Below are 26,096 nucleotides of genomic sequence, written 5' to 3' on the forward strand. Positions count from 1 at the left end.
TTTCTGATTTAAAACATGCCTACAATGTTAATATTAGTGACACGGCTTCAATCAGACATTCCATACAATTAAATGAATGCAAGTACATTATCAGCTCTTCACAAATCCAAAATCACAAACAGCATTTTATAGTCTTGTAAATATCAACAATTTTTTGCTGTGGTCGAACTATTAATTTTTTTAACCATTTAAAACTGTGTTTTTTTCAATGCAAAGAGTCTCATTAATTTCAAACAGCCACCAACCATTGCGGTTCAGTTTAGCATCCTTTCTGTTTGTTTTTTTCCTTCTGTCGGTTTTCCAAATGTTTTGTTTGAACAGCGAGGTCTGACAGTGATATAACAGGGAGTATAGCACTGTTATGGAGGAGTTGCTGAACCCAGTAGAGTGAGAGAGCCGAATTAACATACAAGGCTGAAGTGACAGGATTGTTGAAGCATTCAGAATTAATGACTCAATCGTCCCGCTGGTGATAACTCAGCTCCCTCAAACTGTTGAGCTTGATAGCTTCCAGTCAATTGCCTCTGCCGATATTATGAACATTCACTCCTTAAACAAAATAATCTTCAACAATAGACAGGGAAGTGATGCTCAACATAATCAAATTTCTTCTTGTTTTCATTCTTATTGATGTAGATGGCTAACTACTTTGAGGAGCTGTCATACGAGTAAACTCTACAAATAGGCATTCTTGGTACACAGCTTTGCCTGCTGAGGTCTGCATATTGGGAGACCATGCACCTTCTTGGCGTACACTCCTAACAAGCAAGGCTTGGGGGAAGCATGAACTTGGCCTTAAATAGTAGTATAGATGATGGCAAATCAGCAATGCATTTTACACCCTTTCACAATAAAAAAGCAAAAGAGATGGGGTGGTCAAATGGGCTTCCAATTTGCTGTTGCCCATATTCCAATTTCACCCTTTCTATACCAGGGAGGAGTATTTGGAAACTTGGTTCTATACGAACCCTATATGAACTATATGAACATATCTGGGTTACTGACACCATGGAAACTGTTCATTATGTACACAAGACATATTCCACAGCACTGACAGCAATAAACAACAACTTTCATTTATATAGCACCTTGAATAGTAGTAAAACATCTATAGACAACAATTGACAACAAAGAAGGAGAAATTTCGATATGTGACAAAATACTTGGTCAAACAAGGTTTTTACAGAGGCCTGAATTTCCTGCCCCTGTTGGTGGTGGGCATCATGGTGGGCGTGAGCAGACAATATGGTGAGAAGGCCAAAAATCAATTTTACGCTGTTGTGAAACCAGTTTGCAGTCATCTGCTCCGCCCTTCAATGGTGCGCCAACTTTCCCACCAAGCAACATCAGGAACCTAATTTCAATGCATTTGCATCTCTGTCATCTTGCCTGCCCAGCCAAATCATCCCCCCATGTTGAATTTACCCCCCATGTCGGCATGACTTCAGAATGACGTGATTCACAACAGCATTTAAAAGGCATGTACATGGCGAACTGAACTTCGAGAGGAACTCAGAGTAGAGTGCATACTAATGTAGCACAGTGCTCATGTGGGTCACCCATTCGACTTCAAGGAAGAGGCACCACACATTCAGATGAAGGCACAGACAAGTTGCTTTTTCCCGACTGGCTGATAGTGCAGTGCCAGGATAAGGGCTGCACTGCAGTTGGGGTGAATTTTGGGGGGGCAAGGCAGCATGGTCAAGCACATCCAGGACTGTCACTGACCTCATCTCCTCTGGGGATCTTCCTCCCACAGCTTCCAACCTGATAGTCGCCCAACCTCGGACGGCCCGCTTCTACCGCCTACCCAAAATCCACAAACAGAACTGTCCTGGTAGACCGATCATGTCAGCTTGCACCTGCCCCATGGAACTCATTTCTCGTTATCTTGACTCCCTTCTCTCTCCCCTTGTCCAGTCCCTTCCCACCTACATCCATGATTCCTCTGACACCTTACGTCACATCAACAATTTCCAGTTCCCTGACCCCAACCGCTTCCTCTTCACCATGGACATCCAATCCCACTACACCTCCATCCCCCACCAGGATGGTCTGAGGGCCATTAGCTTCTTCCTCGAACAGAGGCCCGAACAATCCCCATCCATCACTACTCTCCTCCGTCTGGCTGAACTTGTTCTCACACTGAACAATTTCTCCTTCAACTCCTCTCACTTCCTCCAAATAAAAGACATGGCTGTGGGTACCCGCATGGGCACCAGCTATGCCTGTCTCTTTATGGGGTATGTGGAACATTCCTTGTTCCAGTCCTACTCTGGCCCCCTCCCACAACTCTTTCTCCGGTACATCGATGATTACTTCAGTGCTGCTTCATGCTCTCGTCGGGACTTGGAAAAATTTATTAATTTTGCTTCCAATCTCCACCCCTCCATCATTTTCACATGGTCCATCTCTGACACTTCCCTTCCTTTCCTTGACCTCTCTGTCTCAATCTCTGGTGATAGACTGTCCACCAATATCCATTATAAGCCTACCGACTCCCACAGCTACCTCGACTACAGCTCCTCACACCCCACTTCCTGTAAGGACTCCATCCCATTCTCTCAGTTCCTTCGCCTCCATCTCATCTGTTCCGATGATGCTACCTTCAAAAACAGTTCCTCTGACATGTCCTCCTTCTTCCTTAACCGAGGTTTTCCACTCACGGTGGTTGACAGGGCCCTCAACCGTGTCCAGCCCATCTCCCGCTCATCTGCCCTCACGCCTTCTCCTCCCTCCCAGAAACATGATAGGGTCCCCCTTGTCTTCACTTATCACCCTACCAGCCTCCGCATTCAAAGGATCATCCTCTGCCATTTCCGCCAACTCCAGCATGATGCCACCACCAAACACATCTTCCCTTCACCCCACTGTCGCCATTCCGTAGGGATTGTTCCCTCCGGGACACCCTGGTCCACTCCTCCATCACCCCCTACTCCTCAACCCCCACCTATGGCACCTCCCCATGCCCACGCAAAAGATGTAACACCTGCCCCTTCATTTCCTCTCTCCTCACCATCCAAGGACCCAAACACTCCTTTCAAGTGAAGCAGCATTTCACTTGCATTTCCCCCAACTTAGTCTACTGCATTCGTTGCTCCCAATGCGGTCTCCTCTACATTGGAGAAACCAAACGTAAACTGGGAGACTGCTTTGCAGAACACCTGCGGTCTGTCCGCAAGAATGACCCAAACCTTCCTGTCGCTTGCCATTTTAACACTCCACCCTGCTCTCTTGCCCACATGTCTGTCCTTGGCTTGCTGCATTGTTCCAGTGAAGCCCAACGCAAACTGGAGGAACAGCACCTCATCTTCCAACTAGGCACTTTACAGCCTTCTGGACTGAATATTGAATTCAACAACTTTATGTCTTGAGCTCCCTCCTCCATCCCCACCTCCTTTCTGTTTCTTCCCCCTTTCCTTTTGTTTTTTTTTCCCAATAATTTATATAGATTTTTCTTTTCCCACCTACTTCCATTATTTTTAAATCTTTTATGCTCCCCCCACCCCCACTAGAGCTATACCTTGAGTGCCCTACCATCCATTCTTAATTAGCACATTCGTTTAGATAATATCACCAACTTCAACACCTCTGTGTTCTTTTGTTCTTTTGTCTGTGACATCTTTTGATGATCTGCTCCTATCCTAACACCCCACCCCCCCTCCACTTCTCCCCCCTCCCCCCTCCACACCTTAAACCAGCTTATATTTCCCTCTCATTGTAAAGAAAGGTCAGTTCTGTTGAAGGGTCATGAGGACTCAAAACGTCAACTCTTTTCTTCTCCGCTGATGCTGCCAGACCTGCTGAGTTTTTCCAGGTAATTCTGTTTTTGTTATGGTCAAGCACATGCTGGGGTGGGAGAGAGGAAAGCAGCCATGCATTAGGGAAACCTTGTATAAAGCGAGCATTCTTCCACGGCTGAGACAGTTCCGGTGCAGCTACATTCACATGCTTGGAGTCTGGCCTCTGGCTTATATGCCCACTCGAGCAACACATAGGCATAAAAGTGATACCAAATGCTCCTGAGCCTTTCAGCCCTCGGGCACAGAATGCAAGCTAATGAGCGTTTTAGGGGGCTTCAGAACAATTGGATGGCTGGGCAAGTTGCACAATCCTCTTACGAAAGTGGCCATGGAGCAGTCATTTGTGGAGGCACTCACAATGCTTCCAATGTTTTCATTCAGGTTTGGACCAGTCTCTACCAATGGGTCAAGCTAACAGTGCAGCCTTGCAGTGCGGGTTAGGAGAATGCCTGTGCCTGAGCTGAGAGCACAGCATGCAGTCCAATGGGCAAAGCTACAGCCAATCAGGTGGAGTGGGGGGGAGGGGGGTGGGGTTTCAGGCAGCCATGCAGTGGACTAAACACTAGCCATCCAAGTGGTGGCCTGCATTCTCTGGGATGCGTTAAGGGGCCTTGAGGTGGAGCCAGAGCCACAAACATAACCATGAAAGGTCCCTAGGAGACCAATAGTAACCTACATGTGTTTGTCTTTCATCCTGCAGGAGGAGTACATCAGGATCATGGAGCCTGATGACCCAACTGTTTCCCTCATGGCTTACAGAGAGTGGAGACAAAGGAGAAGAGATTGATGGAAGCAACTGGAGGAAGAAGGAGGAATGGCTGGGGCTCCAACAAACGCCACTGAAGAGCCACAGCGAGCTGTCACAGGCCGGCACCTAGAACCAAGATCTACAGACAGCCCTGGTCATTCCTGTAGATGACCGACAGCCAGTGCCACTGGAGACTGTGCATGTCCAGGAAGCTGGTTGGTCACATCTGCAGCAGGATTTGGCACCATGGGGACTTGGAACGCATCCATTGCCAGTGGCTGTGAAAGTCACCCCGGTGCTCAATTTTTACACCAGTGGCTCCTTCCAGGGATCCACAGGTGACCTGTGTGGGATCTCGCAAGCGTCCACACACATGTGCATCCAGGAGGTTACAGATGCCATATTCGCGAAGGCACAGAACTTTGTGCATTTTGCCTGGGATCAGGCAAGCCTGGAAGCAAGAGCACTGGGATTTGCTCAGATCTCTGGTTTTCCACAGGTGCAGGTTGCCATCGTCTGCACTCATGTGGTGCTCAAATCTCTGTGGCAACAAGCAGTCAACTATATCAACTGCAAGCTGAATGTTCAGCTGGTCTGTGACCACATCAAGCGCATCCTGCAAGTCTGCGCACAATCCCCAGGGAGTGTCCATGATTCCTACATTCCATATAGATCTAAGGTCCCTGACATCTTCCAGGGTCCACAGAGGCTGCAGGGATGGCTCCTCAGGTACAAGGGCTACCCGCAGAGGATGTGGCTGATGATACCCATGCGGCAGCCTCAGTCTGCAGCAGAATGTTCAACGAGGCTCATGCTACAAAGCTCGCTTTGGTGGAGAAGACCATTGGGATGCTAAAAATGAAGTTCCAGTGTTTGGACCCATCTGGTGAAGCCTTGCTATATAGTCCAGAGAGGGTGTCCAGTATCATCGTCGCCTGCCGCTCCCTTTACAACCTGGCACTGCAACAGGGAGAGGAGCTGGCTGAGGGGGAGATGGGGGAGCTGCATGTCTCTTCCGATCAGGAGGACATTGACGGGGATGAGGGTCAGGAGGTCCTGAAAGGCAAGGATGATGGCGATGAGGCCATCACATTATCCAGACGTGGCAGGCGCATTTGGGAGGCCCTCGTAGCCGTTAGATTCCTGGAGGATGATGACGACGTGCAGTGAGGAGACTCCATGGATCCTCACATTGCATCTGGGAAGGTTTAACTCCTGTCTGGCTGATGGTAGCGCACATACCGTCTGTGATTACACTCCTGTCATGGAGACGCTGTGGATGCCTGTAGGGCAGGGGGATGATGACGACATGTAGTGGGGACTCTCCATAGAACCTCACATAGCTTATGTGAATATCAGACTCCTGTCTGGCTGATGGCAGTATGTTTGCTCTCTCTGAGCCAGGTCATATCATGGAGATGCAGATGGAGATGCAGCGGGAAAACTTTAACTTCTCTTGATCCTATGGCATCCTTCATGAGCTGAACCCTTGGGACCACACTGTCACTGGACACAGATGCTGATGAGATGGGGGGCCAGCCACACCTCATCAGCGCTGAGAGTACACAGAGAGAATGACGGAATTCTGTGTCGCTGGGCCAGGATGTTCAGGCAGCAATGACAAGTCCCATTGAGGTGCAGGCATGACTGATGTGCCCAGTGACTGTGAAGGCGCACCATTAGAGTGCTGGGAAGGTTGCACAAGGCACAGGGGTGGCACTGGACTATGACACCTATCTTTATCTTGTGCAGGAACCAAGCTTTTACTTCAGACTGACATGCACACTGCTCATCATAACAAGGAGGCATAGGCAGGGTGACATTGTTGGGAGTTTATTTACAATAGTCGACATTATGTACAAATGATTAATGCCCTTGCCCATGCAGTGAAATTGCATCTTCTTAACCTTCCTAACCCTGCCACTACGTCTTGGTGCTCTCCTGACATCCACAGTGGAGGTGTGGAGGCAGCCTGCTGACTGCTACGCAATGTCTGTGATGACCTTGGTGGGAGCCCTCTGGAGGGCTGAGATCTGGAGACCCCCGCCCTGCTTTCAGGGTCCTGCTGTGTGGCAGTGGTGCCCTCCTCGGCCTGTGGAGCTGGAGCTGCTGGGGTCACAAGAAGGGGGCATTCAGATGGGCAGGAGACTTGCGGTGCCACCAGTGTGGCTGGCCCCAGGGATGTACACCTGCTGATCCTCCTTCCTACGGGTGCTTGAGATCCCCTGGCTAACTCCTTCAGGGGAAAGGGAAGCTGGAGTGAGATCGAGCTGTCCTGCACACCTCTCACATTGACACTGTTGGAGGCCAACTATGGCATCAATGATGGGGTTCAGCCCGAACAACAGTGCAGGAGCGATATCTTGGACCAAGATCTCCATGGTGGCCGCCATCCTATCAGTGTTGACCTCAGTGCATTGGCATGCCAGCGCTATCATCTCAGGCTGAAGGTGGACGGATTCCTCCCTCGTGACTTGCAATCTGAGGAGTGCAGAGGACATCCCTTCCTGATGTTCCCGAGCTTGCCTTTGGAGCTCCAGCAACTGAAGTATGACCGAGTCCAGAGGCCCCCTCATCTGACTCGGACTCCGCAAGTTTCTGTCCTCCAGCAGTCACTCGAGTGCCAGAAGTTTCTGCCGCTGTATGCTGTGGATCAGACAGTATGATGTGCTCACCAGATTGTGGCCCTGAGGCTACTCCAGATCTAGGTCCCGCTGAGGCGTATGTCTCTGCGCTGGTGGAGGGTGTGGGTGTGGGTGTGGTGTGAGGGGTTTCCAATGAAGGTGCCATCAGATTCTTCTTCCGAGGTGTCTTCGGGGCTTAAGTTGAGAATCTGGATCGTAGATCCCCTCGGTTGCTTCCCAAATATGCCTGCGATAGCAAGGAGAGATAATTAGTGCATGGCAGGAGACTGCAGCACAAGGGAACTGGCTCACAGCATGGTTGTCTGATGGATGCCACACTGCTGGATCTTCAGTTGGTTGAGCACTGCCGACCTCACCGTCAGTACAGGAACATCCAGATCATTGCGGGCCAGCTGGATGACTCCATCTGCAAAGTCTTTTAGGACCTTGATATCAGGCATTCCTCCAAAAGTCTGCAACCTTTCCCTTCTGTTGTGTGGCAGCTTGTCCTGCATGAATACAATGGAGAAAGTGTTAGCAGGGCGCCTGCCAGGCCAGATGATAAGGATGCCTGGCAAGTGTGGATAGTGAGTGGTGCCATGGACAGGATGACGGATCCACTGGGCAGATCAAGGTGTGCATGAGAAAATGAATGGTGAAGTGCCTTGAACTGGCAGTGAATGAGATCCTTGTGGATATGTGATGGGCTTGTGCATGTGTGAATTGAAAGTGATGAGAAGAGTTACTTACATGGCAGAATGGAAGAGATCATTCATCCTCTTTCGGCACTGGGTGGCTGTCCTCTTTTGCAGGGCGTTGATGCTGACCACTGCTGCCACTGCCTCCCATGCTGGATTGCCACCTTGCTGGCTGGTCTTTGCCCAGACCAGGGGTAGAGGAATACGTGGCAGGCTTCCAATGCATCCAGTAGGTGCTTGAGGGAGGCATTGCTCAATTTGGGGGCAGAGTGTTTCCTCGTTTCAGCAGCTTCTGATGTATTACAGAGAGCCAGCTCTGTGCAGGGGCACCCTTTAAATATGGCGCCTGGGTTGCTGAGGGCCTAAGGAGACGGTGGGGCGTGGGAATCAGAGGCCACCCTGCCAGTGATCCAGCGTGTATCCCGGGAATGCATTATTAATGAGGCGGGAAGCGCCGGCAGTTAGATGATATGGTGTGAAAAGCTGCTAGTGGGTATAACATGCTTTTTCCCGCCCACTGCTGCACTTTGTGCAAATCTGGGATGATTTCACCCAGGGTGTCTTACACCCTACCTCAGAGCATTTCATGACTCCTGTACTTTACAGGTTTCTATCCAATTGTAGTCCCAGATTAAAAATAGTAGGTACTGGTGCCCTTAAGCTAATGAAATGGCTTCCAGGGCAACTCTGGAGTCAGTGATGCCATCCACAGCAAATATAAATATGGCCACAGACAAACTAATCAGACAAGTCAGTCAAATAGTTTTCTTCACTGCTAACTTATAGGGGCCTTTGCCAGCCATTCAGGAGCCCTAGCAGCCAGAAATGGGAATTACAAATCTGAATTTTAATCCACTGCACACGCACAATCTTGAACACTCAGTTATTTGGGTTCTGCACCAAGTCCTGTTCACCTATTACCTCTGTCCTCATTGACTTACATTGTTTCCCATTTCGTCAGCACCTCGACTTTATCATTCTCAAACCTTGCGTTCAAATCCTTTCCTTGCCTCACCCCTCAATATCTCTGTCTATTTGGCCCTACAACCCTCCAAGATCTCTGCACTCCTCAAATCCCGGCCTCTTGCACATCCTCAGTTTTCATCACTCCACAATTGGTGGCCATGCCTAGGCCCTAGGCTCTGGAATTCTCTCCCTAAACCTCTCTGCCTTTCTAGCTCTTCCTCCTTCTTGAAGTGTCTCCTTAAAACCACCTCTTTAACTAAGCTTTTGGTCACATGTCCTAATATCCCCTCTGTGGTTCAGTATCAATTTTTGTCTGATAGCACTCCTGTGAAGCACCTTGGACATTTTTACTGAATTAAAGTTGCAGTATAAATGCAAATTTTTGCTGCTGTAATTATGAACAGATCTTGAAATGGTAAAGATCGTTTCATTTCTGCTGTTGGCACAGTTTTAGCACAACACTGCACGTGCTGCATATCATTTTGGCTAATTTCTTTCTTCTAGATTCTTTTTACATAAGCTTATCATATTTGGAAGGACCATGACATATTGACCACATTAAAGCCAAAACAAGTGCACATAACGTACTGTACAGACCGGATAGATTCCGAATTCAATCTGCTGACCCCTGCTATGACAGTGGAGACTTCATTGCAATGACTGGGGGTGGGGAAAGGGAATACCGAACCACGGTCCAAATTCCTGGCTGCAGCCATGGTTTCCAAGAAGTGCATGCTTATGTACATCAGGTGATTGCAGATGGAGACTCAATTAGCCTCATGACACTGAACATCAAGGCTTACAGTTGAAGGTTGGCCATTAGGTCAAGGACATGGCGCCCCACTGTTTCCCATCGATTGATACCCTAGGATGAATTACAAAGGCTAATTCCATGACCATGGTCTCCCAGCTGGGACCAGCATTTGCAGGGACCTGGTGTCAGAATATTGTGCTTCCCCACTGGAAAAAGGAATCATTCCTATCTTCAGGAAGGGGCAATAACAAATAAATACTCACTATCAACTAGTATTTGGGGCCCTGCCTAACTGTTGAACTCACCAGCCCCACCAACTCATCCACTGGTGCTACTAATAGATGTCCATAGAAAATGAGCGTAATTCTCCCTCCACCCAGAGTGTTGCCCTTGCGAATTTAGATTCTCTTTTCTTTTTACATCCTACTCACAAACTATCAGTAGAAATATAGGAACTGCATTAGGCCATTTATCCTTTTGAGCCTGCTCTGCCATTTAATTAGAACATGGCTGATCAACATTACAAATCGATTTGCCCACTTTAGCTCCATATCCCTCAATAGCCTTATCTAACAAAAAATGCTGAACTGTTTTACTTATTTGTCAATGTATATTGCAAGCCACTTACAATAGCCTAATCAGTGTTGCCCTGATTTGTCCAGTTTAATCAGTATCTCCTCTAACCACTAAAGGGACTGTCTAAAAAGCACAATGTCTAAATACCCCAGAAAAACTCAGTAATTTCTGACACACAATATTTAGTTAGAAACGCAGATTTGTCCCACTGCAGTAGCGGGCGGGTAAAACGATGTTTTACCCACCAGCCGCAATGATGGGTTTTCATGCCGTATCATCCCAAACCCACTGTAATACATATACATTCCTGGGAAACATGCCGTTTCCATGGTGGGCAGGCTCTTATTCACCCACTACACCATCACCATGTCGCTTTATCATGCCAGGCACCACAGTTAAAGTACAGCCGCGCTCAGTGCTTCCAGACCAGGGTTGTAGCAAAGAAGACATGGTCCCGAAAGGCAAGAAGACTGCAGCCCTCAAGTCCCTTTTGGACGCCGTGGAGGCTTACTGTGATGTCCTCTACCTTCACTCTGGCCGCAGGAGGTGCGGCTACATTACCACACCAGCTTGGTTGGTGATGGCAATGGTGATCAGTGCCCATGTTACACAGAAGATGTTGGCCATCTAATGCAGATAGAGGATTAATGATCTCTTCTGTGCAACCAACATATGGCAAACATCCCATCACTCTAAACTCTCATACTCAAGCCCATCACACATTCACTGGCGTCCCACTCACTGCCAGCTCAAGGGACATCACCACCCATTCTCACACACATACCCTCACAGGTCCATCTGGCCTCACCTCCTCTGGAGACTGCCTTGTGAGCCCTCAACATCTGGAGGGCCATTTGCACCGATCAACCTGTGCCCCACACACACCCTGTGATACCCTCCTTCCCCAGTATAGCTCTCACCCTAAAGCCTCTTTCTTTGCCTGAGGCCACTTCTCCCCCTTCGCCAAGCAAGACCTTGTCCTGCAGTCATTGAAAAGTCACCCACATATGGCTGATCTGGTAGGCAGAGACCTACCAATGAACCCCAGTAAAAGTGATATGAAGCCTGGCACTGATGACTGCGAGTACTCACTGAAACAAGGTTGGCAAACAAACCTTGAAGTCCCATGTGAGGTGCAGCCTGCCAGGTGCACGCCTTATATATGCTGTTGTGAAACAAGTGGCATGTTTTCCCACCAATGTGGGCAGAGAAATCGATTTTTGGCCTTCTAGTCATATTGTCCACTTATGCCACCAAACATACCCAACACCGGTAGGCATGAAAAATCACAGCCAGTGAGTGGGTCATAGATTATGAGATGCAGGCTTGAATTAAACTCTAAAAGAGCTAACATACACTGTTTCGTTGGTACCACAGAGAGAAAAGTGATTCCAGACACAGTCAAATTGTATCCAATTTCCCAACATTTCCTGCAATTAGAGTACATTTAAGTAAAATAAAATGCAGTGAAGCCTATATTCCTGCTTACCATAACCAACTAATCTTGTATTTCTTTTAACGCATGTTGATATACAAAAACTGTTTTTGTCTAGTTCATCCCATTGTGCAGACAAACCCCATCTACTGCAGTAACAATAAAGGGCTTGACTTTTGCCAAGACGGGATGACTCGGGAGACCTGTAAAAATGGCAGGCAAGTCCCGAATCTGGGATTCCCAGCTCAGTTTCCCAGGGTTTCCAATTTTCAGGAGAGCCTTTTAAGGGTGCGAGCTGGTTTGGGTTGTGAGCCTGCACCCTGCACTCCCAACCTGGCTGGCTCCATTGCAAGGATAGGCATGTCCTAGTCCTCTGTAATTTTCATGGACTCGGGCCCACTTTTCAAAGAATTATGTGCTATGGTTCACAGCATTTCAGAGGTTTTGTGAACCATAGCGAACATGAGGGAACTTATTGAAAGGTAATCTCAAAAGGCCCTCTTCTTTTTCCTATGCCAAGAAATGCCCCCCACCCACCACCTATAACCCCTCATGCCACAATGCCAAGGTATTCCTCCCAAAGAATCCCTATGACCTCTCAGCCAAGCCTGGATTCTTGGCTGAGAGCCCATAAACCCATTAGCCTGTTGAAATGTTTGAGCCCAGGGGAATTATTGCTTGATTCTGACTCTCTAATATATGCTGTCAATTTCACAATTTTTATTTACACAAGATAAAAATGTTTCAAGTGCTTGTAATTTCTGCTATTGATGCCCTTTAAATGGTCTGGATGATTGATACTTTTACTGGGTTGTAATACAATGAAGGTTTTTTAAAGCAAGTACAAAGTTATCAGTGAATGTTTATTTTTAAAGCTTTCAAAGCTGTCACTATAGGGTATATCACTTCTATACAGTGTATAGTGGGTGAATGGGCATGGGAGTGCCATAGCTTGGCACAGGGGGTATGAGGGGTCATAGGGGTTGTTTGGGGATATATCTTGATGTGGGGACATGAGAGACCATCAGGGGTGGGTGGGTGGGGGCATGTGTTGGCATGGATGAGAAATAGAGAGTGTATATGGTGGGGTGGGGGAGGGGTGAGGGGGTGTGAGGCGTGAGGGCTGAAGGGCTTTCTGTTTTTATCTTAACTGGAACCAAGCCGCTTAGCACCGAGGAGGCCTATTATAGGGTCCACCTCAGCACTGGACAGCCCCTGTGGCTGCCTTTGAACTTTCTCCTGGGTTGACTGGCCTAACTGCAGCCTGCACCTGCCCACTCTCCCCTGACTCACAATGGAAATCGTGTCCTTGCAGGCGCTTTCTCCTGAAGTGGGAGGGCTGAGCCAGGAATTTTCCTGACTCCATTACCAGCCTCGAGGATGAAAACCCAGCCCAGAGTAAGAAAGGGCAGGGTTTCCCTCGCATTACACTAAGGGTGGGAATGGACGTGAAAACCAATGTTTTTCTCACCAGTCGCAATGATGGGTTTCCACGCCATATCATCCACTTCCTGTCTCATTTATTATGCACACACAGGAAACATAATGGATCGCTGGCGGGCTGTTAAATGTGAAAGGTAGATGGTTAGGTTTTCTCTTGTTGGGGATGGTCATTGCCTGGCATTTGTGTGGCAAGAATGTTACTTGCCCAAGTGAGCCCAAATCTGAATGTTGTCCAGGCCTTGCTGTTCCCTTCAGCCCTGGTAGTTTGTAAACAGTTCCGGCTAATGGAAATATAAATCCTGTCTCCTAGAATAGTGATCGAGTGCAAGTGAATTGAGTTTTGGATGTTTCACCTCAGTTTCCAACAGATCATAGCTAAAACTAATAACAGCTGCAACATCTCACCTCCAGTGTGCAGGTGAAATTCAATCAAGCGTTAGATCCCATAGGATGATAAATATTGATTTAAAGTCACTGACTTCTGTCTTACCCAACATAAAACTTTGAGAGGCCTATTAAATTATATTCTAGGTTACGGCACAAAGATGTAAAATCACCAGATTAGCAGCAGTGAATGAGTAATTACATAAATTACATGTAGTGATGTAATAGGCTATTCAAATGGATATGACAAAGCTGGTTGCACAGCCAACATCAACAGAAATGTGCTGTATACTAACTCTTCCCTGTTACCTGCATTTATGCCTTATTGTCTTTTTTTGCTGTTATCCTTCTATGTTCATCACTGTGAAGAATGTCAGTGTTGAAGACTGGATTACTGTTCTACCTCACACACCAAGTGGCAATTACTCCCATGTCAAGATTGTGTTGAAACTACTGAGGAATCCTCATTCCCTTCTGTCCCAATAAATATCACAAGCCCAACTTCAGCAAAACAACCGTCGGCCTCACAGAGCTCCCCAACCACCCCCTATATTCCTCGATCCCGTTGTGCTTCTGCTGCATGTCCCTTTGTTAGCCCCTGAACATCTTGAAGAGGATGTCCCTATAGCCTGTGTGGTCCTCACCCATCACCGTCTTGAGGCCACTTACACTGTTCAACATATACCCCACACTCACCCTCCCCCCAGTCACGTGTCTGAGTGCAACCTTCTCCACTCATAACCCCCAGTGCAGGCCCAGCCCTGCAGCTCCTTCTCCTGCCTGAGACCTCTTTCCCACCTTCCCCAGTGGAGCCCTAGCCCTGCAGCCCATTAAAAGTAGTCCCCGCCTTACCACTGGTCTGGTAAGTAGAGACAACCCCCTGAAGTGATGTGATGCACCCTGTGAAGCCTGACACTGATTTCTTTCAGTGCTGAGCGATGCAAGGTAGGTGAACTAATCTCAAAATGGCGAGTGAAGTGGAGGTCATCAGGTGCACGTCGCTTATGTATCGCTGTGAAACATGTCATTCTAATTACACACCAACGTGGCCTGATAATCCAGCATGGGGGGATGATTCAAGTGAGCAGAGCTTATAATGAGATGCAAATATATTAAAATTACATGCCCAAGGTGCCACAATGGGAAACGAGGCCCGCCATTGACAGGTGGAGCGGTCGATTGCAATCTGGTTTCACAATGATGTAAAACTGATTTTTGATCTTCTCGTGATATTTTCCGCTCTTACCAGCCATGATTTCTGCTGCGAACAGTGGCAGAAAATCCCAGGCAAAGATTTGCTTTGGTACCCCATTTCATTAAACTCCTCAGAACATCTCTAAGTGTTTCATATTCAATGAATTACTCTGAGCCAAGTCCCATTCACCCATCACTCCTGCTCTCACTGATTTACATTGGCTCCAGGTAGAGCAAAACCTCAGTTTTAAAATTCTCTTCCTTGTTTCCAAATCCTTCCATGGCCTTGCCCCTTCCTATCTCAGTAACCTCCTGCAACCCTAGAACACTCTGTGCTCTGGTTGTGGTGTCTTGAATATCCTCAGTTTATATTGCCCCACCATTGATGGCTGTGTCTTCAGTTACCAATGTTCGAAGCTCTGGAATTCCCTCCCTAACCTTCTCCAATTCGCTACCTTGCTTATCTCCTTTAAGACAATATAAAACCACCTCTTTTGGTCATCTGGCTTAATACCTCCTTATATGGCTCAGTGTCATGTTTTGTTTGATAATACTTCTGTGAAGTTCGGGAATTTGCTACGTCAATGGTGCAAGCTGTTGTTGAAGTACACTGCAACGATTAAATGATTAGAAACAAAAATAGAATTACCTGGAAAAACTCAGCAGGTCTGGCAGCATCGGCGGAGAAGAAAAGAGTTGATGTTTCGAGTCCTCATGACCCTTCAACAGAACTGAGAACTGAGTTCTGTTGAAGGGTCATGAGGACTTGAAACGTCAACTCTTTTCTTCTCCGCCGATGCTGACAGACCTGCTGAGTTTTTCCAGGTAATTCTGTTTTTGTTTTGGATTTCCAGTATCCGCAGTTTTTTGTTTTTAACTATTAAATGATTGACCACTTTATCAATTCTTGATTACCTACATTACACAAACATATGAATTAGAAGTAGGAATAGGCCATTTGGCCCCTTGAGCCCACTCTGCCATTTGATAAGATCATGGCTGATCCGATTGTGGCCTCAGCTCTACTTTTCTAGCTATCCCTATACCCTTTGACCCCCTTGTCAATCAAGAATCTATCTAACTCAGCCTTAAAAATATTCAATGAGCCTGCCTTCACTGTTCTCTATGGATGAGAATTCCACAAACGTATGACCCTCTGAGAGAAAAAATTTCTCCTCATCTCCATCTTAAATAGAAGACCCCTTATTAGTAAGATATGCCCCCTAGTTCAAGTCCCTCTCATAAGGTGAGACATCCTCAGAGCATCTGTCAAATCCCCTCAGGATCTTATACATTTCAATAAAATCAAGGAGAAATGTTGGCCAGGACACCATGCTAACTCCCTGAACTCCTTCAAATAGTGTTATTTTTTATTCGCTCTCAGATGCAGCTATCACTGGTATGACCTGCATTTATCACCCATTTCAAAGGAGGGGCAAAAGGAGTGTAATTGGCTGAGGTTCTCAAAGGAGGAGACGGTCCAGAGGAGCAGTGGGAGAAATCATTGTGCAACTTGATAGGATTAAATACAAAATATATCCCTCGATTTTATTATAATTGCTCTATTTGGAATGTCGTTTATGTCTCGTCCTCTAATTCTTCCTTTATCAATTGGTAAATTCCGTAGGGCTATGGCCTCTCTCCCATTCTGGTCCTTTTTCATATCGATCACCTCCTCCAAATCTCATCCCTTGCAGTGAAAGGAAACAATTAAAACAATCAAGCATAATTAAAAATTAAATACAGCTAACAAGTCAAGACAAAAACTTTGGAATTACTTTAATTTGCAGCAGCATATGTAATAAACTGATACACACTCATTTTAGAATTAGACAGCAGAGCACAAAAGACTATTCAATCATCTTTTAATACATCCTGTTATAAGGCCATGATACTCCTTGTTGAGCAGAATGAAAGAAGACAATATAACAATTGCTTTTATATTAAAGCTTATATTTTAATAAACCAAAGCTTCCTTTTCCTATTTACTGTTTTTATTTCATAATATTTATTATTTAATTTCTCATCTTTTCTTTGAATGCTTCATTGGCAGAGTTCCAATAATTTTTCATCATTCTTTCCTGCCAATATTCTCCCTCCTCTACTTAAGACAGCAATTTATACTGAGAGGCAGTACCACCTGACCTTTGGCTGCTCACTATGTGCAGGTCTACACAGTTATTGATGGGCTATATGGCATTGTGGCCAAATCTAGTTCTGTCCTCTTTCCACATCTACACAGGGTTGATTTCCCAGCAGGAGTTCCAGGTCAGCAATCAGAAGGATGAATCCTACTTGATATTTCCAAGCTCAGGGGCACTGAGGCCAATTCTACGATCCCGAATGCCAAACAGCTGATATCAGATGATCCAGCACAGGGATTTGAACCTGGGCCATTCCTGATCTGGATGTTACAAGTAACTTATCTAACTAATTCATAATTGTTGTAAGATGTTGGGCGTAGTTCAGTAGATGCTACTAAGGTATTCATATTCTTAGGTAGTTCAACAGCAAGTACTCATTAAATTATAGAAGCTACATGCATAGGCACAGCGGAGTCCAAGCTAGGAGCCGTCTCCATGCTTGCTTTTATACATAAGATCATAAGACTATAAGACGTAGCAGCAGAAGTAGGCCATTTGGACTATCGAGAATGCTCCACCATTCAATGAGATCATGGCTGATCTGATAATCCTCAATTCCACTTTCCTGCCTTTTCCCCATAATCCTCGATTCCCTTACTGATTAAAAATCTGTCTATCTTAGCCCTGAATATACTTAATGACCCAGCCTCTACAGCCCTCTGCAGAAAAGAATTCCACAGATTCACTACCCTATGAGAGAAGAAATTCCTTCTCATCTCTGTCTAAAATTGGCAACCCCTTATTCTGAGATTATGCCTTCTGGTCCTAGACTCACCAACAAGGGGAAACAACCTCTCAGCATCTACCCTGTCAAGCCCCCTAAGAATCTTATATGTTTCAATAAGGTCACCTCTCATTCTTATAAACTCCAACGAGTGCAGGCACAACCTGCTCAGCCTCTCCTCATAAGAAAATTGCTCCATTCCTGAGATCAACCTAGTGAACCTTCTCTGGACTGCCTCTAATGCCAGCATATCTTTCCTTAGATAAGGGGGCCAAAACTGCTCACAGTAATTTAGGTGTGGCCTACCTAGTGCCTTGTATGGTTCTAGAAAGACTTCCCTGTTTTATAGTCCATTCCCTTTTAAATAAAGGCCAACATTCCATTTACCTTCCCTATTACCTGCTGACCTTGTATGTTAGCTTTTTGTGATTCATGCACGAGGACCCCCAAATCCATCTGTGCTGCAGCTTTCTGCAGTCTTTCTCCATTTAAATAATATTCAACTCCTCTATTCTTCCTACCAAAATGCGTAAGCTTATATTTTCCCACATTATATTCCATCTGCCAAGTTTTTGCTCCTCACTTGACCTGTCTATATCCCTCTGTAGACTTTTTGTATCATCCTCACCACTTGCCCTTGCCTTCCCGCCTATTTTTGTGTCATCCACAAACTTGGCGATAGTACATTCACTTCCCTCATCTAAGTCATTAATAAATATTGTAAATAATTGTGGCCCCAGCACTGATCCCTCTGGCACTCCACTAGTTATAGGTTGCCATCCTGAAAATGCCCCCCTTATCCCAACTCTGTCTTTTATTAGTTAGCCAATCCTCTATCCATGCTAATATACTACCCCCAACACAATTTTCTCTTACATTATTAAGTATCTTATGTGTGGTACCATATGAAACACCTTTTGAAAATCCAAATATATTACATCTATTGGCTCCTCTTTACCTATCCTGCTTGTTAACTCCTCAAAGAATTCTAATAAATTTGCCAGGCATGATTTCCCCATCATGAAACCATGCTCTCTCTGCTTGATTAGATTATCTATTTCTAAATGCTCTGCTACTAACTACATCCTTTGTAATAGACTCCAGCAGTTCCCCAATGACAGATGTTAAGCTAACTGGCCTGTAGTCACCTGTTTTGACTCCCTCCCTTTTTAAATAAGAGTGTTACATTGGCAGTTTTCCAATCCTTTGGGGCTTTTCCAGAATCTAAGGATTCTTGGAAGGTTACTACCAGTGCATCTACTATCTCTGTAGTTACTTCCTTTAACATCTTAGTATGCAACCCATCAGACCCTTGGATGGATTGAACCGGGGTACCTGGCTGACAGTCCTGCTCCCTGTGGGTCCCTGAGGGCCCCTTCTGACCTCCTGAAGAGAAGGGGCTCCTGGAAGGAGATTGAGATGCCCCCTCCCCCTCCCACACAGCCACTGATGCATCCCACTTATGGCTATAGCAATGGTGTGCAGGTCAATGCACATATTCAACACTAACTGCTGGACCAAAGTGTCCATGGCAGTCACTACCCTTCCAATGGTGACCTTGCTCCACTGGCATGTCAGCGGCACAACATCAGGCAGAATGTGGACGGACTCCTCCATTCTCTGTTCCACTCTGGTGGTGGCCTCTGACAATCCTGCCTGCTGTGCCCCTGACCAATTTTGAAGCTCCAGCGTTGCACTGAGGGCTGATTCCAGAGGCTCGTTATAGGACTTGTGCTCAGCAGGATCCTGGCCTCCAGCAGTCCTTCATGTTGATGGCTTTGGCTGTCACTGTCTACGCCTGCTGTGGACCCAAATCTGTGCTGTGCTCAGCAGATGGTGACCCTGAGCCTGCTTTAAAACTAGGTCCCACCAAGGTCCATGTCCCTGTGTTGGTGGAGAGTACAGGTGAACACTGTGGTGGCTCAATGTCTAGTGGGTCCCCAGGACCCTCATTCGAGGTGGCCTGGGGGCTGGGGCTGATGGACTGACTGGCGGTGTGTCTGCTCCTTTTCTTGCTGTAATGGAGAGAAGAGATAATTAGTGATTGGCTGGATAGTCAGCTACATTAAAGAGCACTCAGAGTTTTAGTGTGTGGGCGAAGACTAGTGGATGGGGCCTTGCTGGCATATTGGGAGATGCCAATCTCTCCTTTGGCACCAGAACAGACTCGATCCTCACCAGCCAACTCTGCTGCCTGCTCTTCAAATGGGTGTGAGTGACCTGAGCTCCGGCATTCTGTCCTCCGGTCTGAATCTTTCCCTGTTGTTGCAGGTGATCTTTTCCTACGTTGTGTACAGTACTGGGCTCCTTATTTAAAGGAAGATATAAATGCATTAGAAGCAATTCAGAGAAGGTTTACCAGACTAATACCAGGAATGTGTGGGATGTCCTATGAGGAAAGGCTGGATAGGTTAGGTTGTATCCACTGGAATTTAGAAGAATAAGAAGTGACTTAATTGAAACCTTTAAAATCCTGAGGGGCCTTGACAAGGTGAATGTGGAGAGGATGTTTCCTCTTGTGAGAGAATCTAGAACTAGGGTTCACTGTTTAAAAATAGGGGGTCACTCATTTAAGACAGAGATGAGGAGAATTTTTTTTCGCTCAGAAGGTTATGAGTCTTTGGAACTCTCTTCCTCAAAAGGTGGTGGAAGTAGAGTCTTTGAATATTTTTAGGGCAGAGCTAGATAGATTCTTGATTAACAAGGGGGTGAAAAGTTATCAGAGGTAGGCAGCAATGTGGGGCTGAGGTTACATTCAGGTCAGCCATGATCTTATTCAATGGCGGAGCAGGCTCAAGGGGCCGAGTGGCCCACTCCTGCTCCTAATTCATATGTTCGTATATAGACAGATGAACAGGCTCTGAGCAGGATAGGTGCCAATGCAGATTTTGCCACAACAAGTCCTGGGCTGCAGAGGCTGAATGTGTGCATGGGTGCCATTTAAATGTGGTGCCCAGAAACATGAGCTGTTGAGGAAATGGTGGGGTGGACAAATCCCAGGTCGTCCCACCATGAGATATGACATGCTGCTTGTTTATGCATACAAGATGAGGTGAAAAGCAGGCAGTCTGGCAGAGAAGCCAACCCTGCTGACTGGCAGGAACCATGCCGACTTTCCCACCCACCACTGCACTTATTCTCCGGGGCGGAAAATCCCGCCCCACACTTCAGGTTGATGCCTTTTCAACAGGACTGGAAAAAAATCAGGGATGTAACAGGTTTTAATCAGGAGCAGGAAAAGGTGGGCAGCTGAGGAAAAACAGAAGGGAAGCTCTGTCATAAGGTGGAAGGAAGTAGAAATTAAATGACAAAGGAGTAATGGGGCAAGACAAAAGAGGATAGTAATGGGACAAGTAAAGAAACAAGAGATGGGCCTAGAGGAGGGGTAAATCATCACCAATAGTTGCCATCCATAAAAAATGGGAGCAAAGGCTACGGTTTGAAACTGTTGAACTCAGGTTGAGTCTGAAAGTCTGTAAAGTGTTTAATCGGAAGATGAGATGCTGTTCTTTGAGTTTATGTTGAGCTTCAGTGGAACAGCATATGACAGTAAACTAGCAAGGAACATAAAAAACAGATTGCAAAATCTTCTATAGGTATGTAAAAAGAGATTTGTAAAAGTAAATGTGCATCCCTCACAGGCAGATTCAGGAGAAATTATGATGGGGAATATGGCATTAGCAGAGACATTAAATGAACACTTTCTATCTGTAGGCACAATAGAAGACACAAAAACAATACGGAAATAATAGGGAACCAAGGGTCTAGTGAGAATGAGGAATTTAAAGAAATTAGTACTGGTTAAAAAAAAAGCACTGCAGTAATTAATGGGCCTAAAAGTTAACAAATCCCCTGGATTTGATGACTTAAATCATGGAGTATTAAATGAGAGGGCTACAGATATAGTGGATACACTGGTTTTGGTTTTCTACAATTCCCTGGATTCTGGATAGAATTAGCATATATGTGCCCCTGCTATTCAAGAAAAGAGTGAACTATAGGCCAGCTAGTCTAACATCAGGGAAAATGTTAGAATCTATTATTAAGGATGAGTTAACAGGGCATTGGACAGAGTCAATATGGATTTATAATGGGAAATTAGGTTTGGCAAATCTGTTAAGAGTTTAGTAACCAGCAGGATAGATAAAGGGGAAACCAATAGATGTAGTATATTTAGATTTTCATAAAGCATTCAAAAAGGCACCACAGGAGGTTATTACATAAAATTAGGGCTCATGGAATTGGGGTGATATATTAGCATGGTTTAAGGATTGATTAATGGATAAGAAAACAGGGCATAGGAATAAACAGGTCATTTTTGGATTGGCAGGCTGTTACGAGGATCAGGATTTCACAGGTGGCGGGGTTTAGTGTCCACTGCTGAAAAAGTTGCTCCCCCCCTCCCCACTGCTTTGGTGCGCTGCTCTGCAACCATTTAGCACTCTAAGGAGTATTAAGTGTCTCAAGCGAGACTTCCACTCTGATCTGGGTAGGAAGACCAGCTTCAAGACGGCTGACCAATCTGATTGACTGGGAGCTCTCTGGTCACAACAATGCCAACAGGAGTGGTGGCCACTCCTGGAACTGCATTCAGACGCAGTGAAGAAGAAGTAATGATGACAGGTAAATTGGGAGTGTTCTCAGCTGGGCCAGGAGATGAGGCCCTGGGACCGGTGAGGGGAAAGGGGGATGGGGGTTGGCGTGCACAGGCTAGGTGGGGAGGGGGCTGAAAGACCACAGTATGAAAGATTTGCTACAATTGTTCAGGGCTTTGCTTCAAATGAAGGCAATGGTCAGAGTTTTATTTACAAGACGTTAGTTGAGTTCCGTGACACATTTTCATTTCATGATAAGGTTTTTTTCTTAAATGGGTGAAGTATAGCTAACATGATTGCATGGATTCTCAAAGTATTCTTTCCAATGCCTTTGCTACATAATAGCCTGAGTTCCGAGAAGTTCAATGGAGCAACTGTAACCCTTTTATCACCTACTGCAAAACTTCTGATTAGAGATGCCTTGGAGTTAATCCTTTGGTGTTAGAAGATGTATTTTCACCAATCAAGCTCAGGATGTTCTGCTACAGGTATGTATTTAAGCAGGATGGTTGAGGGCATGCTTTGCTAATGATGAGAGCTTTCCCATTAAGCCCAAATGGGCTTATTTGTCCTGGGCCATCAATGATTATGTTCATTGGGACAGAATCACCAAAGAAAGAAAGAAGAAAAGCTTTCATTTACATAGCGCCTTTCGTGACTTCCCAATGTGCTCTACAGTCAATGGTGCACTTTTGAAATGCAGTCACTGATGTAATTATTTGCAAAAACCCATTATTGGTATGAGTTTGTCAATCTTCTAAATCTATACTTTCAATTGGTTGAAAAACAAAGCTCCCTAAGAGTAGATTTCCAACAATAAAGGCTCATTAAAAAAAATGGCTTCTTTTGTCTATTTTTGGAATTGGAGCAAGAGGAAGAGAAAGACAGCAGGTAAGTAAAAGATTTATATTTTCAGTTTTTAAAGGATAAAAGCTTGCAGAAGATGGGTTGAAAATACAATATTTTTAGAAGAATAGAACAGTTAGAGAATGGTAAAGAGAGAATGAGGGGAAAGAGGGAATGATTGACTCAACAGAGTTAAAGTGTCGACATTTAATATTTTTTAGCTAAAATGTTTTCGGAGCTTATATCTAAAGGTTACAGTAATAAAGCTGATGCCGACGTTGAACTAAAATGCAGTCATATTATTGTTTGTTTTGGTGTTACAGTATATAAACTGCAAAGCTAAAAAGATTCCACCAGAAGTGGGAAATAACCATTTCTCTGGATTTGTCAGCGGTTTAAAGATCCATTCAGTCTGGCAGTTTTGCTGGCAAGTAATGTAAGCTTGGAGGCACATTGATAGCAAAATGGCAATAATAACCCCGGGACTCAGGTTTTAATCTTATTCCTGTGCACCACAATGCCAGACAAGTATGAGACCACATCCAGGAAATACATCAGTTTAAGTTTGCACAGATACCTTATAACTCCAGGATAAGTTTAAAAAAGCATGCCACCTGGGAACTCTAGATCTGAAGAGAATCACACTGCACAGAAACATGCCATTCAGCCCATCGTACTTGTGCTAGTTCTGTGAAAGAGTTATTCCAGGGCTATTAGATATGGATGGGCAATAAATGCTGGCTGAGCCAGCAAAGTCTATATCCTATGAGTGAATTAAAGAAAACTTCAATTAGCCCCTCTCCCTGCCCTTTCCCTGTAGCCCTGCAATTTTTTCCCCTTTAAATATTTATCCAATTCCCCTTTGAAAGTTAATATTGAATCTGCTTCCGGCACCCTTTCAGGCAGTGTTCACTGGATAAAAATATTTCCCTTCATCTTCCCTCTTACTTTTCAATATTTTCAGTCTTGAGAGAAATGGCCGTCAGCAGCTTGATTCCCAACCACTTCCTATTCAGTCATAAAAGCAAAAAACTGCGGATGCTGGAAATCTAAAACAAAAATAAAAATACCTGGAAAAACTCAGCAGGTCTGGCAGCATCTGTGGAGAGGAACACAGTTAACGTTTTGAGTCCATATGACTCTTCAACAGAACTAAGTGAAAATAGAAAAGAGGTGAAATATAAGCAGGTTTAAGGAGAGGGGGTGGAGGGTAGAGCTGGATAGAGGGCCAGTGATAGGTGGAGATAGCCAATAGATGTCATAGACAAAAGGACAAAGAGATGTCCTATTCAGTCATGTTGCCTCACTCCATCATGGCATCTATCCCTTCCTTCACTGTTCCATTACTCATTGTTGATACCGCAACCTCTTTTCCATCACTCCTGCTGCCTCTTCCCCTAAACTCTATCAGCTAATTCTTCTCAAACTTTCTCCTCAATTACTATGTCATTTCCTCAATCACCTCATCTTCAATCCTCCATCCCCTCCCTCACAAGGCCTAAAATTCTATCAGTGTCCCTGAAAGAGGTTTTGTTTTCTCTTAATAGTCAACTTAAAAGAAAAAGAAATCCAACCAGAATGAAAACAATAATTGCCTGTTTATCTTTTTCTTTACTTTTGTCTTTCTCTCTGAATCTCTCCCTTCCCTTCTTTCTTGGTGTTAGAAAGTAAGAACTCATATTTAAGTGGTTGTAATATATTTCTACATTATGCTAATGTGAGATGATGTTTGTGTATGTGCAGTACCTAATGACATCATAAATTTTCTCTTGTAAAATTGCTATACCTTGTGTCAGCATTCTTTATTTGTGCTGTGCAATATGCCCAAAATTGGTGATGAAGATGGATGTACTGAAACCATCAAGTTGGGGATCAGTGTACAGTCTGGAAAGCTTGATTATGTATGGGTAAGTTTTTGCACAGGTTTGGGAAACGGCTTACTACTACCATGGACCTAAAGAGCTGGAGCGATCGAACTTGTGCTAAAGCTGTGCTGTAGCTGAATTGACACATTAGCCCCAGTGACCTGAAGACTGCAGTGGAATCAGGCCTGGATTGCGGCAGAGAAAGAGGTCCCCAAAACACCAACAGAATTCTTCAGCAGATGAATTTAAACAAGGGGTGGTATAACCGAAAAGAAAAGTAAAAAGTTATTTGCTGATTAGAACTTCTAAAACTGTGAAGAAGAACTAATGTAAAACTTGGTCATGTGCTTCCAGCAATAAAAGTACAAGAGTCTGGAATTGTCTCCTCAATTGGCAGGCTGCTGCTGCATTTGATTAAAATCTCTCATTTAGTTGAGAAGACATCATCAACTAGACGGGTTTTGGATGGCTGCAGTAAACGTTATTGTGTCACCTTTAAATTTGCAAATGGGAGGTCACAGCTGGTGTGTGGTTTTGCCGGTCTGAGCGTGACCCCAGGAATCCTTGTTTCTGTTCCTGGAGCTGTTTCTCCAAGAGAGTCACCAGTGAAGCTGTGTGCTCGGTGCTCAGAGGCAATGCAATGCTCAAGCTCCTCATGGACTCCTCCATGACAAAGACCATGGCACACAGACCCTCAGGGATCCCCGCCAGATCTTTCCGCACATCCCGCTGGACATCCAGCATCTGCCGCCTAATGGACGGCTCCGGAGGCTCATCATCTGCCGCGGATTCAGCATGGTCCTGGTCACCAGCAATCCCACAACTGCCAGTGCCCTGGACGCTCTCTGACTCCACCAGCTCCTCATGTGAGTGTACCATGCCCTCCCAATGGTACACTGCCATCTGAGCCAATGAACTAATGCCCACCAATGTGCTTGTATATGCACTAGTGCCAGTTAGTAAGAGGTTGTGACATTGGTGGATCTGGCTGTGGCTCCTCCTCAGGTGTCAAGGGAGGGTCCTTGGGATCCTGCCAGCCCCTGGAGGATGGGTCATCTGAGGGAGGAAGACAATATATTAGTATTATCAATCATCATAGCTGACAAGTGGCAAGTAACACTCACACCACACAAGTGCCAGGCAATGACCATCTCCAGCAAGAGGGAGTCTAACCATGTCCTTTGACATTCAATGGCATCACCATCACTGAATTCTCGACTATCAACGTTCTGTGGGTTACCCCCAAGACCCCCAAGGCTAGCGGTTACATCTCCCAGCCTTATCTGGCACAGGCATA

The sequence above is a fragment of the Carcharodon carcharias genome, chromosome 3, assembly GCF_017639515.1.
Source record: "Carcharodon carcharias isolate sCarCar2 chromosome 3, sCarCar2.pri, whole genome shotgun sequence".
Lineage (NCBI taxonomy): Eukaryota > Metazoa > Chordata > Chondrichthyes > Lamniformes > Lamnidae > Carcharodon > Carcharodon carcharias.